We start from the raw sequence: 14,483 nt of genomic DNA, 5'->3' as shown, positions 1-14,483 counted from the left end.
GAAATAAAAATACTAACTGTGCGAGATGTATTTGACTCAGGTTTGAACAGGCATCTTAATGGAGACAGACCTTGTCTACAGAGTTGTTGGTTCCCTTAGCAAAGTCAGTGGATTGCCAAGGAATGGGGGGAAAATACTTAGAGTACACATTTTCCTGGTGGTTATTAGGCAGCTTTTTTTTTCCTAGTTTTGCTATTAAGAATGTCAGGTTCTTTATTTTCTTGGGATGTCCATTCTTCCTAACTTACCAGAAACAATGCTGAGAAGAAATCCTGACCAAGTTTTTGGTCTCTCAGGATTTTGTTGTTGGTTGGAAGGGAATCAGTGTTGTGTGTGTGTGTGTGTGTGTGTGTGTGTGTCAGTGGCATTTAAGGAAGCAAGATGAAATAGGTAGTCCATACAGAGTAGCCATCTTTTTTTTTTTAACTTTTGAAAATCATTGCTCCAAGAAACATGCAATTTAAATCCAAGGTCATTGACTGCAGTCTGAGCTGACCAGATGGCTAATGCTTTTTCTAGAGGATGAGTGCACACTCATGATGATATAACATCATGAAACCCAGGAATTTAGGTCACAAGAACCCATGTGGACATCCAGGAATGTCCCGGGACTCCACTCTAGTGTGGCCACAGTTGAGGTGTCTCCTGAACCTTGAAGCCATTCCTTGAACTCTGCTTCCTTAAATCCGAACCCACTGCCCTGGATCTAGTAGTATCAGGGTCAGTTGGTTAACAGATATTTACTGAGCACCCACTGCATACCTGGCCCTGGGCTGAACACTGGGCAGTTTCTTTATGTTTACATTCTAGCACAGAACAGCCTAGAAGTGGGTGAAAAGTCTTTCCTTTACTCATCTAAAATCAGTCAAATGCCTATTATATGTCAAGCGCTCTTCTACACACTGAGGATGCAATTGTGAAAAAATTCAGACTCTTCTGTGCGAGATACAGCCTGTACTGTGAGATTCAGAACCGGCACCCCTCATCTAGCCTGGGCCAGAGAGTAAATATTTCAGGCTTTGTGGGTCATGCGACGTCTGTTGCAACTCAGTGCTGCTCTGACCCGAAAGCAGTCGTAGACAACTCGTAACGACTGGGGAGAGCTGTCTGCCAGTCAGGCTTTATTACAGACACACACACACACACACACACACACACACACACACACACACACACACACACACACACACCTCACATAGCCTGACCGCCACTCTAGACACACACACACACACACACACCTCACGTAGCCTGACTGCCACTCTAGACCCTCCACCAGGACAGCAGCATGGTTTAGCAAAAGTAATACTGGCGGTCCCTTAGCTTCTCCAGGTTTCAGTTCCCAGTCGGCAGTACATGTGAGCTAGAGTTATATTTTCTCAGGGCCTTCCCACCCCAAACTGCTGCAATTCCAAGTTTAACCTGTTTTCACAGCAGTTTCATAGCCATTTATTTGTCCTCGCTGTCTGTACTAAAATGAATAATTTAACCAGGATGTTCACAGATCTCACTGTAGAATGGGAGAGACTGAGCTAGGGCCAACTTAACTGACACGTTCTAGTCCCTGTTTTAATACCTGTAGCCTCAGTCCGTCGTGGTGTGGCTGGCCAAGGGGCAGAGAGTGATGGGCTTTTGGCAGCCCACACGAGGAAGGACAGGCCCAGGAGCTGGTGGACCAGTAGCATCATAATGACAGCTACTCTGACCGATTGCTTACCTGTGCCAATACCAAGTATGTGATCCATAGAATAACAGCTCTTACAGTTCTGAAGGTGCAGATACTTAAGGAATTAGCAATAGTGCAGTCTACAAGAGCGATGTGAGAGTTGACCCCCGCCCCTGAAAATCTCCCTTGAAGAAGCTGCACAGAAATCTGTTCCTAATATTTCTTTTTACATTGGACTGATGGTGAATATACAGCCTGTTTTTTCTAGAACGACCCTAACGTCAGATCAAGGTCACTCAGAGGTTGAAAGAGGCCTGGATAACGTTTTTGCTATTGTTTTCAAGGCTCTCAGTATATTAAAAAAAAAAAAAGTCAATGACAAAATGGGATTATAAAAATTGAAGAATATTTTAAATGCTTACACACACAGATTTGCAATATTGCCCACATGCATAAAGGTGATAAAAATCTTCCTATTCTCAAGATAAAGTCTTAGTTCATAGGGAACTGCAGGAGATTTATTATGAAAACGTGGAAACATGGGTTCAAAGCTGTGTAATGAACATTGTCTATTTTCAGCCCTGTGTGTGTAGCTCTGGGCGTATATTTGGAGATACTTGTCCAGAGTCTGCATTGAGGCCCTTCAGGAATGGGGAGCCCAGGTTAGCTGACTGCCTGTAACCCGTATCCCCATGTTTCCTGCTGTGCCCACAGTGATAGGCTGGAGGACATAAATCCTATCATTTTGAAGACTCCGTGGTGTGAATGAGCGAGCTTGACCTCTGAATCCTGGCTCCACTGTTTACTAGTGGTGTAACCTTATGTGAGTCAGTGATGCTTGCTAAACCAATCTCCACATTCATAAGATGGAGCCAGTAATGCTTATTTCACAGGGTTGCTGGAAGAAAATGAAACAATGAGTGTAAAGTACCAAACACGTAATGGATGCTGAAGTGTCAGACACCATCACTCCCACCACCACCACACACGTGTGCACACACACACACACACTCTCTCACACTCACACATATACACACTCACGCATCTGATCCAGAGCCCAAGTTTGGTTTTGAACATCTGGTGTATGTGGCTACACTGCCTGCGTAGGCCCAGTCGAGGGTCCTGTGGCCATACCCTCCCAGAGCACCCAATAGCCCCGCAGCTGCGGTGACTTGGCCGCTGGGCTCTGCCTCCCGTTTCGTTCCCCCTCACCTGCCCTTGGTAAATGAACGTGTGATAGACAGCATGCAGATCTGACACAAATCTCTTATGCCCATATGCGAGGAAACACTGAGGCAGAATAGGACTTTATAAATAGAAAAGGTAACAGCCAGTGGACGCTGGCGCACCTCCAGATTTCCAGGAGGACTGCCAGCCATTTCTCCTGGGGCCCCCGCTGGTAAGAGGGACGCACCTTGTGGTCTCCGCCTGGGAAGATCTTGTGCTGCAAAGACAGAGAAAAGAGATGAACTTAACAGAAGTTAAGAATTTGGATCTGATTCCCTGGCGTCTATTGGTATCTCTTGGGAAAAGAGGGTCTCTGCCTGGGCAGGTGATTGCTGGGCAGGTTTTCCTTGCTCTTGTGCCTGGATGAACTCTGAATCTGAAGAGCAGTGATGCCTTGTGGATCCAGCATTTCCTGGCTTGTGTTGGAGAAACAGCTTCCTGGCTGCCTCCAACTGTTGGGCCCATAAATCATCTTTACTTCATTATCAGAGGAAAATTAAGAAATGGAAAAGCAAGGAAAATCAAAATCACGTCACACGTTACAAGTATGTAAAATTTATAGTTCGAACCATAGACTTTGAAGTTGGAAACTGCAAGGAGGATGACTTTACTAAAATTGGAAAGTGCCAAAAGTGTTAAGCAACAGAGAGAAATGGTTAATTAACTGGCATAATTAATTGGAATAATTTGTAGCCATTTAAAACAATCATTACAGGCATTATGGATTGTCATGGAAAAGGCTAGAAACATAATGTCAAGGGGGAAAAAAGCAGGACATGAAGCTATCTATATGTTGTGTGAAATTGGTGTGCAGGTGGACATAAGCTAAAACAAATCCTGGGGAAAAACTGAACACCTAACACAAGGTTAGGTTGCTACGTTTCCAGCTGACTTTTTTCCACCCTTTTCCCCAAATTTATGTGCTTATATGTATATGTGCATGTGTGTGTGTAATTATATCTATTTTTATATATGTGTATTATATATAAATATGTACCCATACAAACATTTTTAATGAAATGAAGTTCTTTAAGCATTTGGAAAAGATTGGAGATATTTGTGAGCAGAGCAGATGCAAAAGGAAAAAAAAAAAACTTTTTAATACTTAAAAAAAGTACCGAGACTTTGTACCAACCAAGGACTAAACTTTGAAATCCATCAACAGATGAGTGAATTTCACACTTTGTACTACAGATGACTGTGCTTTACTGAAGTAACTGGGATCTTTTTTTCTGTGGAGATCCTAGATATAAATCATGGTTTTGTTTTGCTTGGTTTCAGCAGCATTCCTCTTTGATCATTACTTCACACAAGGTCAAGATATTTCCTTGTGTGAAGCAGTGGTTCACTTCTCATAACCTCCGACGACAAAGGGCCCCTGTGTGAGGATGCAAGAATTCCTCTTGAAACAGGGGGAAGGCCCCCAGCTGAATTGCATCCAAGGAAGATGTTGCAAAGCTTGCAAAACTTGTTGGGAGAAAGGAGCCCAGCTGGAGATCTTTTCTTTCTATTCAGATACTGGCCCTGCTTGGGGGGTGGGGGTGAGGGAAAGCCACAAAAGAAAACCCCGAAAACAGGCCTGAATGCATTTACAAATTACAAGGAAAAGTTAATTCTTGCAACAAGTGTTGGTGCCAACTCAGGCTAATCATATTATAATTTAACTCCACCTAGAAAAGAAACTGTTTTTCTTCTCATGGAAGTTAAAGGCAGCAGAGATGGACTGTCCCCTGTATGGAGTAAATTCCAAGTTAAAACCTGTCTGTGGGCAAGTCACCAGCTGGCTCAGTTCACCTCGGCCACCTCCAGTGACTCGCAGCTCACTGGGAGTCCCACGTGTTGCCACCAGTTACTATTATGAAGCGGAAATCTCATCAAGTGGGGCTTTTCGCATGGCATTTGCAGTCCCCCTCCACCTCCACTCCTGTGGGTTTAGGCGTCTCCAGGCTTCCTTTCCCACCACTCACAAACCTCTTCTCCTCCAGCCCTTCACCTCCGCCTCGGCCTTGGGAGGATTTATAGAATGACACACAGTACCTGCACATGGGCTGTACTGGGCTTCCGGTAAATGTTAATGCCCTTTTCCCTTCTTCTCTTTGCCCTTCTCTGAACACCGGTTCCTCTTCCTGTTATAGGTACTTAATTTCCTAATCAATGATAGATCCTTTCACAAAAGCCAGAAAACAGGGGACCTACTGCATAGCACAGGGAACTGTATTCAATTTCTTGTAATAACCCAGAATGGAAAAGAATCTGAAAATATGTTTGCGTGTATATACAACTGAATTGCTTTGCTGTACCCCTGAAACTAACATTGTAAATCAACTACACTTCAGTAAAAAAGTAAAATTAAGCTAAACATAAAAAAAGAAAACCAGGTAGTGATGAGAAGAAAGGGGAGGCGAGGAGAGCCTCTTCTCCATTGAGGGCCCCTCTTCCCCTGCCGGCTGAGTGGATGTTGGAGATTAAGAACAATGAGGAGAGTGGCATTTTTGTGCTTCTGCCACCTGCTTGTCCTGATTCATGCATTATCTATACACGTCACATCTGAAAAAACAAAGCCCAGAGAGGTTGAGAGATTTTCTTGAGGCCACACAGCAAATAAGTAGTGGAGCTAAAATTCAAACTCTGAGTTCTCCAGAACTCTCTCCTCTTTCCACTACACGAAAGTGCTTTCCCAAAGACTAATGGCCACCCAACATTTGCCCTCAGCACCTGTAGGTGGTCAGACAGTAAGCACATGTAAGAAATAGCTCTTTCCAGCTCCAGTGGTAGCTCTAATTAAAGACTAAACTTGAAGTAAAACTTCCACTCCATATACAGATAACTTAGCTGATTAAATACCAAACTTAACAAGGCTCTTCTTACTAATAGACCCATGAAATGGGATCCCTTCAGGGGTTTAATGTACTTGAAAATGCAAAAAAAAAAAAAAAATCATTTAAGAACCTCCAGACCAGCATCATCCAACAGAACTTTCTGTGCCGAAAAAAAGATTCTGTGTCTACACAGTCCAATATGGTAGCCACTAGACACATGTGGCTTTCGAGCACTTGAAATGTGGCAGGCTGGTGTAACCAAAGAATTGAACTTTTAATGTATTTAATTTTTAGTAATTTAAATTTAGATAGCCACATATGGCTAGTAGTTACCATATTGAACTGCATGGCTCTAAGATCTTCTGACAGGTTGATTGCTGGTCCCCACATTTGCATAATGCTTTGCCTGTAAGCGCTGTTAAATCCCTGGATCATAATTATTTGTTTATGTCTTGCCCACCTCACCAGGCTGTAACATTCTGTCCCATTCATCCTGCTAGGTCATCTGCCAGCGCCCCCAGTCCTAGGTGTTAAATAGTTAATGTAGGTCAAATAAATGGACGGGAGTTGGCTTTTTTCAGAAGCGTCATTGTTACTGTTTGCTATCACCTGGTTTACCCTTTCTCATGACTTTGCTCTTATGACAAAATTGGTTTCCAAATCTTCAGATGAAGCCCTGACTGCTCACTTGTGAGCACTTTTTCTTGCCTCAAAGGAAATCATTTCTTTAGCGATTATTTTGGTGATTTGCCTCAATTTCTCTGAATGAATGTTTCTATTGCCATCTCTTGATTTTTCTTTTTTTCAGCTTTAGGCATCATCTTCCACATGGAAGAAGATGATTCAGCTCCCACCGCCTGCCCCACCACACACAAGGAATGTTCCCACTCCCCACAGAACCCCTCCCCACTCCAGCTTTAGTCAGATGAGTAACTGTTTATTCTATGTCAGTGCTGCTCACAGCTAAGCCAGGTAGAGAATATTTCCTTTCTTGCACAGGTTTTTCTCTGGAGGTAACAAATGGCTCTTTTTTTTTTTTTTCATTTGTTCAGGATTCTGCATCCTTACCACTGATTTGACCCCAAATTCTTTATCATATATACGTTTCTCTTGGGGACATTTCAGTGATTCTATCAATTTCATCTCTTAAAAGAACACCACCCAGAGCCTTTTTCCCTTCTCCAGCCCGAAGGAGCTGTCCTCCTGGCTGCGCACATTGCTGGCATCCTGGGACGTCCCATCACCATTGTCCTGGGGGTTACTTTTGCCTCCCTCCTGTGTTTAATGCCCCACTTCCTGTTTCCCTTGCCTTCCCCTCTTGGTTTACTACCTCATTTGTTTGTTACATCTTCTAACAGACTCCTTCCCAGGAAGGGAAGGTGTGTGAAGAGTCAAATTTTTGAGAACTTTCATATCTGAAAATGTCTTTGTCCTACCCTCTCACTTAATTGTTCTTTTGGCCAAGTTTAGAATAGTGTGTGTTGAGTTTAAGAAGTCTCACACCATTCTGACCCCCGGCTCTTTGGATGTGATCTGGTTTTTTCTTTCTAAAAGCCTGTGGGATCTTGGCTTTTACCTAGCTCTGAAATATCACAGTGATGTCTTGGCGTTGGGTCTATTTTTATTTATTGTGTTAGTCCCTTGGTGAGTACTTTTACCTAGAAGCTCATTCCTCCAGTTCTGTGAAATTTTCTCAGATTATTTGGTTGATGAATGCCTCGCCTCCTCCTATTTGTTTTCTTTTTGGAGCTCCTACTGGATGTTGGATCTCCTGGACTTGTCCTCTAGTTCTGAGTTTTTTGTTTTTGGTTTTTCTTTATCTTTTCTATGTCTTTATCTCTTTTGCTACTTTATGTGAGACTTCCTCATATTTTTCTTCTAGACTCTGTATTGAAATATTCGTTTTTGCTGTCTTGTTTTAATTTCCAAAAACGTTTTGTTGTTGTTCTCTGATTATTTGTTAACTTCTTAAAGAACGTTTTGTGCTTTTTGGCTGCAAATGACATACTGAAGATTATTACTGTCAGTTGTTTTGTTTGTGTTTTCTTCTCCCTGCTCTTTGTTTCAAGCACTCTTGTGTTCGTTGGTTGATTGGTTTCAATCTCTACGTTTCATGTTAGGGCCTCTCCTCAGATGTCTGGAGAGCAAGAGGGTGGCTGCCAGCACTCCCAGAGCCAACACTGCGTCGAGTATAAGATGTCATCAATTGTAACATCTAGTTGTCTTATACACCATAAAAATAGAAAACAATGCAGCTAATTTAATCATGATGTGCCAGTGATTATGTGTTCCAATTTCAGAGATATTAAAAGGTAAATGAATACATGTGCATCTTAGATTTGATTAAATACGTACATTGTTTTATAATTTTGTGCATTGGTATAAAGCATCTGGCTTTTCAGTAATATTTTTAACATGAATTTTTAAAAGACATGCAATGTGCCATCTGTAAACAAGTCACTGTCAGGGGACACAACATGTAGATAAACAATGATGAAGCCATGGCCCCTCTCTACTAAAAGTTTACAGTCTAATGGAGGGAACGTTATATAAATGAATTGTAGGCATACCTCGGAAATATTGTAGGTTCAGTTCCGACCACCACAATAAAGCAAGTATCTCAGTAAAGCTAGTTACACGAACTTTTGATTTCCCGATGCATATAAAAGTTATGTTTACACTATACTGTAGTCTGTAAGTGTGCAGTAGTGTTGTCTTTAAAAATCTGCATACTTTAACTTAAAAATATTTTATTGCTAAAAAATGCTAACTGGGCCTTCAGCAAATCATAATCTTTTTACTGTTGGAAGGTCTTGCCTCAGTGTTGATGGCTGCTGACTGATCAGGGTGGTGATTGCTAAAGGCTGTGGCAATTTCTTCAAGTAAGACAATGGCGTTTGCCACATTGATTGACTCTTCCTTTCACAAATGATTCTCTGTAGCATGCAGCACTGTTTGATGGTATTTTGCCCACAGTAGAACGTCTTTCAAAATTGGAGTCAGTCCTCTCAAAGCCTGCTGCTGCTTTATAAACTAAGTTTAAGTAATAATTGAAATCCTTTGCTGTCATTTTGACAGTCTTCACAGCATCTCCATGAGTAGATTCCATCTTAAGGAATCACTTTCTGTGGTTATCATTAGAAGCTGCTCCCCATCCATTAAAGTTCTATCATGAAATTGCAGCAGTTCAGTCACATCTTCAGGCTCCACTTCTAATTCTAGTTCTCCTGCTGTTTCCACCACATCTGCAGTTACTTCCTCTACTGAAGTTGAAGTCTTGAGACTCTCAAAGTCATCTATCATGGTTGGAATCTGTGTATGTTGATATTTTGCCATCTTCTCGTGAATCACAAATGTTCTTAATGGCATCTAGAATGGTGAATCCTTTCCAGAATGTTTTCAGTTGACTGTGCCCAGATCCTTCAGAGCAGTCACCATCTATGGTAGCTATAGCCTTATGAAACATATTTCTTAATAAGTCTAGAAAATTGAAACTACTTTTTGATCCACGAGCTACAGAATGGATGTTGTATAAGCAGACAAGAAAACAGCGTAAGAATCTCATTGCACATCTCCATCAGAGCTCTTGGGGGACGAGGTACACTGTCAATGAGCAGTAATGTGTTGAAAGAAATCTTTTTGTTTGTTTGTTTCTGAGCAGTAGGTCTCAACAGTGGGTTTAAGATATTCAGCAAACCATCATGTAAACAGATGTGCTGTCATCCAGGCTTTGTTTTTCCACTGATAGAGCACAGGCAGGGTAGACATGGCATCATTTTTTAGGGCCCTAAGGATTTTCAGAATGGTAAGCGAGCACTGGCTCCAACTTAAAGCCATCAGCTACATTAGCCCCTGACAAGAGAGTCAGTCTATCCTTTGAAACTTTGAAGCCAGGCATTGACTTCTCCTCTCAAGCTATGAAAGTCACAGATGGCATCTTCTTCCAATGTAAAGCAGTTTCATGTACACTGAAAATCTGTTGTGCAGCCTCCTTCATTTATTATCTCAGCTAGATCTTCTGCATAAGTTGCTGCAGCTTCTACATGAGCACTTGCTGCTCCACCTTGCACTTCGATGTTATGGGGACGGCTTCTTTCCTTGTAAACAGACTTCCGCTGCCTTCGCACTTTTCTCCGGCAGCTTCCTCCCCTCTCTCAGCCTCCACAGAATTGAAGAGAGCTGGGGCCTTGCTCTTAAGGGAATGGGGGCTTTCACTTAAGGGAATGTTGTGGCTCTTTCTGTCTTCTATCTAGATCGCTAGGACTTTCTCCATATCAGCAACAAGACTGTTTTGCTTTCTTACCATTCGTGTGTTCACTGGAGTAGCATGTGTAATTTCCTTCAAGAACTTTCAGCCAAAAAAAAAAAAAAAACCTTTCAGCCAGTCTTGGCCTTGAACATGCCTTTCTCACTGAGCTTAATAGTTTCTAGCTTTTGATGTAAAGTGAAAGACATGCGACTCTCCCTTTCACTTGAACACTCAGGGACCACTGTAGGGTTACTAACTGGCCTGATTTCAATATTGTTGTCTCAGGGAATAGGGAGGCTGGAGCAAAGGGATAGAGGTGGGGAAATGGCCGGAACACACACGGTTTATCAGTTTAGTTCGCAGTCCCACATGGCTGCAGTCTGGAACCGCAAAACAACCATAGTAGTAAGATCAAAGATAACTGGTCACAGGTCACCACAACAAATATAATAAAAAAGTTTGAAATGTTGCAAGAATTACCAAAACATGACAGAGAGACACAAAGTGAGCAAATGCTTTTGGAAAAATGGTGCCAATAGGCTCGCTTGATGCAGGGTTGCCACAAACTTTCAATTTGTAAAAACAAAACAAAACAAACAAAAAACCACACGGTTATCTGCAAAGCACAACAAAACAATATATTCCTGTACTAGAATCCAAGGCAGAAAGTGACCGGAGCCATCCAACAGGTTAAAGATTCTATAGAAATTAAAAGAATGGAGTAAATTACCTTTCATTATTTTTTGTTTATTTAGTCCTTTTTTTTTAAGCAACTCTTTGTTTATTTGTTTGCTGTTGTTGTTGTTTTGCAGGGAGGTAATTAGGTTTATTTTTTAATGGAGGCCCTGGAAATTGAACCCAGGACCTCGTGCATGCTAAGCAGGTACTCTGCCACTGAGCTATACCCTCCCCGAGGAATTGTTGTTTCTTTTTTTAAGTATTCATGGAGGAAGTGACGTGTGAAATAAATTTTGAAGGATCAGTAGAATTTTGTAAAATAACAGTGGGCACGGAGGCATACCAGCTGGGGAAAATAATACGTGGAAAGGCATAGAACAAGAAAAAGTATACGTAGACATGTTTCCGCATGTTTAGAAAACAGTGAAAAACCCAGATTGGCTGGAAATAGGAGTGGCTAGAGGAGTTTCAGGGATAACCTGGGGAGGCCATTGGTACCGTATTGCAGAAGTCCTTGAATGCTTAGCTGGGGACGTTAAAGACCGGTCAGCAGTGCAGAGCCACTTAAGGCTTTTTTTTTTTTTTTTAACATCTTTATTGTGGTATTGTTCCTGTACCATAAACTACACATATTTCAGATGAACAATTTGATGAATTTTGAAGGATGTATACATCAATGAGATCACTACCACAATCAAGATAGCTAACTTGGGACTGGGCTAAGAGCATTTCTCCAAAAGTTGTTTCTGTATATAGTGAATTATGCTAGTAATCACAGAGACTTTGGTAAAAATTTAAACATTTGCTTTACTTACTCAAATTCTGTACATCATGATTTTCATAATGAGCAAAACTATCTTCTAAATTAAGTACTTTATTGAACTTTATTAAGCATGTAATCACTGAAACTTTTGATTGATATGTCTCCAAGAAGCAAATTCCTTGAATTATTTTTCTGCTTAGTTGAAACTTTAGCCATCAGAGAAGAGGTGTATTGTCAGGTAATGTTTATCAGCAGCAGTAACTAACAGCAGCTTTTGGCTATTGAACAATTCCAACACGCCAAGCACGTGATAAACAGTTTTCAGGGTGTGCCATTAAATCTTACTACAATCTCATTTTATAGATGAAACACTGACACGTGGGTAGATTGTGAATTGATTGTTAATTGAGTGTCAGCTGCTGGGCTGCAAACTCAGGCCTGGCAAATTTCAAAGTCCTTGTGGCCAGAAACTCCATTCCCCCACATCCCTGCCTGGCGCCCCTCAGGAAACTTTCGAGATACAACTTGGCCGGGAGAAGGAGGCAACTTGCAGGCCTCCATTTTCACTTTTTATTTTTTTTGGTTGCAGGAAGAGAAGCTAAACTTCTAGAGAAATCTAATGGACAATCTCCACAGCAGGTGAGCTGTTCTCTTTTTTATGCATTGGGGGAAAAGTCTGTTCTTTGCACTTTCTGGTAAGTTTTCTATTTCTCGATCTTTTACCACAGTTCTTATTACCTGAAACATTAAAGCCAGTAGACAGAGCAGTCCCCAAAGTTTACTTCTTTCTGACTCATGCAGGTTTGAGTAGAATTCTGTTATTTCATTTTTACTTCTGTTGTTTGGGGGTCCAGTTCTAAAACGTGCGCCATTCGGCGTGACACATCTAAGTCTTCACACTGAAAGATTCACAACACGGGGCTGAAACCAGAAGGCTGAGGATTACCTTGCTTGAGCTCAGCGAGAAATGTGCCCCTCAGACCGTTCAAATTTGTCACCACTGCACATGTCCAGAAATGACCCCCAAAGCACAGCACGTGTTAATTTGGGAGCTACAAATAAATTTTAGCCAGTAGATAAATTCACCAATATGGAATCCGCAAATAATGAGGACTGATTGTACATATGTGCAAAGCCAGGTGGATGAACCCCTGGCACATAAGAAGTTCTATGTAAGTTTACTCTCTGTATCATCATCTTCATCATTCTCTGTTATTAAATACCCCACGGGTCTCAGATGCCTTTGAAAAGTTTTCAGCGGGGACATGATAAGATTCAGATGTGTGTCCTAAAATAAATCACATGACTTCTGTGTGGCCAGTGTATTAGAAGGCACAGAGTGATGCAGGCAGTGAGAGGATACTGCAGTCATTCAGGTAAGAAAGAAATGATGATGTCTGGGAACAGAGCAGTGGCAGCACACACAGAGAGAAAAGGGCAGGCCTGAGAGAGAGTGTGCGTGGTGGCATCCCCCGGAGTGTGGCCTGGAACCCACCGGCACCATCACCTTGTGGCTTTGGCCGCAAGTCTTCTCCTGTCTTCCCAAGATTACTCAGGTGTTCCTTGCCTTAGGTAACATTCTGCATAATGTACTTTAATCTCACACTTTTAACACTCCACTAGTCATCTACTTATACATCTGTCTTCCTTGCTAGACGGTGACTTCTTTTCACACCCCTGGAATCGAGTTCGGGACTTGCACATAGTAGGTGCTCAGGAAGTATGTGCTGCATGAATGGGTGGTGAGCCCTTTAACAAACAGCCGAGATCGCTGCCTCTTTGTGTTCCTATGACTGGCAGAGTGTCTTGTCCTCAGTTAGGTGCCCAGGGATATTTGAGGCTTCAGAACCACACTCAGTCTTTTCAAGTGCAAAATCTATTTTTCCTATACTTCAAAGGAACATTGAGGTCCCAATTCCACACCCATAGGGTCATCTGCAAGCATGGGACAGTCTGTGTTCTCTTGTCCCCTGACCAGTCCATGCCTCCAGCCTTGAGTCCAGAAGCACATACATAAAGTAAGGTGGCTGGGTGGGATGGTCACTAAGATTCGCTGAGGTTTGGGCACTCTAGGACCCTGGAAATTGCCCAGAACTAGTTCATTCCAAGCATCTATCATTATTTGCAGCTTTACAAGACGATGGTATATAAACTTCTCCCCACTTCGCCTCCTCTACAACCCCCTCTTCATTTCCAGAGCTTAACTTTTTCTAACTGCTTCACATTTCTTCCAGACTTCTCCCACCTCCCAGATAAGGCTACTTACCCACCGTAGAGACATACCCTGTGTTGGAGACATGCCTGATTCCTGAGGGACTCCAGGGAGGATTTGGTCAGAACATCACCCATTTCTATTCACAGCTTCTAGAAGCGACTAGGCCAGTTGTTAAAGAATATTCTCGTGGACGATGCCCACGAACAGGAGAGCAGCCAACATCTATTAGGAACCCACTACTTGCCAGACACACATGGCCAGGCCTACCACGTGTGTAAACCATGTGATTCTCATAGGAACCCTGCTCAATTAGATGTTACTGTTTCTCCACCTAATGGCTGGCAAAGCTGAGATTCAGAGAAGTTAAGCAGCTTACTCCAGGTCATCCAGCTTCAAACACCCTCTCCACGCCCTGTCCTATGTCAGGTATGCAGCAACGGCAACCTGTACTTTAGGCAGCACCAATTTTTGCAGAACCCACTGCTGTTCTGTATATTACTTAGCAACTTAGCTAGAAAGCCTTTCTAGGCAAGGTCCAGCCAGGAATGGGAACTCAGGGACATTATAGTTAGTAGGTTATGTGGGTACTGGAAGAGCTGGGAAACCAAATGAGATGGTGAGGCAACACAGAGATGGTTTATAATGAACTGCATCTCATCTGCTGCAGTCAGAAGCCTACTCCAGGAATTTACAGTCCAGAGAACAGGGGCATGGCTTCTCAAACTTTTCCCCTAAGACAGTTCCCACCAAGGGTACAAGAAGAGGAAACTCGTCTAGAGGGCTGGCTGCAAGCTACCAACAGAATTTGAAATTTTAAATAAAAATAATGGGCTTCTTTCCCCAAAACCTTCAAATTGGGCCGTATTTAT

At 42.3% G+C, this 14,483-nt stretch overlaps 1 protein-coding gene across 1 annotated transcript in view; it reads left to right on the top strand.

Annotated features, from left to right (window-relative positions):
• PGCKA1 (PDCD10 and GCKIII kinases associated 1) overlaps positions 1 to 14,483 on the top strand; it is a 72,146-nt gene that overhangs the window by 44,680 nt on the left and 12,983 nt on the right. The window contains exon 2 of the mRNA XM_072973889.1: positions 11,989 to 12,038. The gene's annotated coding sequence lies outside the window, so the exon portion shown is untranslated. The remainder of the gene's footprint in view (positions 1 to 11,988; positions 12,039 to 14,483) is intronic.

This window comes from Vicugna pacos, chromosome 2 (assembly GCF_048564905.1).
Source record: "Vicugna pacos chromosome 2, VicPac4, whole genome shotgun sequence".
Classification (NCBI taxonomy): domain Eukaryota; kingdom Metazoa; phylum Chordata; class Mammalia; order Artiodactyla; family Camelidae; genus Vicugna; species Vicugna pacos.
This window is presented reverse-complemented; position numbering and strand designations above follow the sequence as displayed.